Raw genomic sequence first — 2,156 nt, 5'->3', positions numbered from 1 at the left:
TGTTTAGATGTGTTTGTCACATGTTCAAATTAAAATGGATATTAAAATAGACTCATTAAATTCCTTGCAGCAATGTATTGATTTTGTTGAAATGCTAAATAAAAAGGCAGGCATTCCAATTCAGGAAGATTTTAGAATTTCCATCAGATTATGGTTTAAGTAGAAATTACGGAAAAATTGAAAGTGGCCTCATTACAAAGCACTTACAATGCTTCTGAGATTGATCTTCACATATATTTTTCTCCAGATTCAGTCTGTTCCTTCTATGACTACATAGAATAAAAATGGGGTGTGGGGGGAGGAGAGAAAAAGCAAGGAGCATAAATAAATATAGTTTAAAATAATTGTGTCTCACATGAAATGATTTCTCTTCAAGAGGAAGGAAAATTGGTGAGCAACCTTTTGATTCTGTGACCCATTGGCTGGTGTGCACACTTTCTAACTGATGAAATGATTTCTGGAGGTATGTCCACATGCTGAGCTCTGTTTAAGCAGCATGAAACAATATTCTGAATTGAAAATGGCTGGGCTGTCAGGTTTAACTGTCTGCTAAGAAGATTTGTGTGTAAAAGAGAAACTTGCAGCTTTATGTAAATTATGCAGTGTGCTGTGGATGATGACAGATTGTACTTTCACTGACTTCTAAGCAGGTTTTGCAATGAATTTTAACCAGGATATTGCCAATATCTTACTATCCTTGGTAAAATGTAATATAGTACAGTGCATTCTTATTTTTTGAGATATAAGCTCCATTTAATTTTGAAGCAATATCAAAATAGCATTAAATATTTAAAATTATTCAGTGTACTTTACAGCACTACATTTGTCATGATGAAAAATATTATTTTCGAAACTAAGCAAAAAATATACAACAAAGGTTTATTTCACATGTGAAATATTTGTTAACAGAAATATGTCTGTCACTCAAGGGCAAGTGCTTATGTTGCCATGGGAAACATTGAAGATGCATTTGCCTTCTTTTGACAGGTGAATCCAATAGGGTGCTTCATTCATTGTCAGGGAGTGAGGCATTGGGGGGATGCAATAAATTGTTCCACCTTTGTAAGAGCCAATCAGTATTTTTTCCTCTTCTTTGGAATTTCTATACAATTTAATCTATAAGTCAGACTACAGTGTTCTTATTACATATCCACCTGGGAGTATGACCTGTGCTTCCACTCTAACAATATATTGTTATCTTTCTATTCAGGAACCTGCATTCTCTCAAAAAGCAGCTCATCAATTTTCCTTCTTTTTGAACCAGAAACCATTTCATTTGAAACAGCTTTATTTAAACTGCACTTATTTATGCTTCTTGCTTTCCTTTTCATTTACGTTTTCTTTTCTGTGCTCATGGGAAACATAGATGTTCTCTACCTCACAGAAACATTGCAAATGCTTTGTAAGAAGGCCACTTTCAATCTGTCAGTACTTTACACATTACTATACATACGTGTGCTGTATCTGCTGACCTTATTTAAACATTTTCAAAGAGAACACAACATATAATAGGCATTTGAAGGAGAAAATTTGCTCAACATATAAGGAGGTTGCTGTAAACCTAAGGTCCAAATCTCCCACCCATTACCTACTCTGAATGGCTAGGATTCAGCAGTAAAAGCTTTTGACGGATACAGTCATCCTGTTTCTCCCTCATTATTCTCTGAATGGAAAATAATCTAGACCTTGAGCAGAAGTTAAATTTACCTAAAATCTGCCACTTAACATGATTGATAGAGGAATTCTTATTATCATTTACTTCCAATATGCATCTATTATCTTTTGTGGAATTTTGAAAGGAAACAGACGAGAAGACTGTCCCAGCTACATCGGTCATAGCATGGAAACAGACTGTTTGGTCCAACATGTCCATGCTAACAAAGTAGCCTAACTGGTCTAGTTCCAGTTGCCTGCATTTGGCCCATATCCCTCTAAACTCTTCCCATTCATGTACCTGGTAAAAACAATGACTGCAGATGCTGGAAACCAGATTCTGGATCAGTGGTGCTGGAAGAGCACAGCAGTTCAGGCAGCATCCAAGGACCTTCGAAATCGACGTTTTGGGCAAAAGCCCTTCATCAGGAATAAAGGCAGTGAGCCTGAAGCGTGGAGAGATAAGCTAGGGGAGGGTGGGGGTGGGGAGAGAGTAGCATAGA

At 36.6% G+C, this 2,156-nt stretch overlaps 1 long non-coding RNA gene across 2 annotated transcripts in view; it reads left to right on the top strand.

Annotated features, from left to right (window-relative positions):
* The first annotated feature begins 1,248 nt into the window (after nt 1-1,248).
* The window catches only part of LOC122555489, a 5,764-nt gene continuing 4,856 nt past the window's right edge, over nt 1,249-2,156 (top strand). Inside the window, exon 1 of one of the 2 annotated variants that reach the window (XR_006313287.1) lies at nt 1,249-1,402. This is a non-coding gene — a long non-coding RNA (uncharacterized LOC122555489). Of the gene's footprint in view, nt 1,425-2,156 lie in introns of both variants that reach the window. The other variant, XR_006313286.1, reaches the window with a different exon arrangement.

This window comes from Chiloscyllium plagiosum, chromosome 1 (genome assembly GCF_004010195.1).
Source record: "Chiloscyllium plagiosum isolate BGI_BamShark_2017 chromosome 1, ASM401019v2, whole genome shotgun sequence".
Taxonomy (NCBI): Eukaryota; Metazoa; Chordata; class Chondrichthyes; order Orectolobiformes; family Hemiscylliidae; genus Chiloscyllium; species Chiloscyllium plagiosum.
This window is presented reverse-complemented; position numbering and strand designations above follow the sequence as displayed.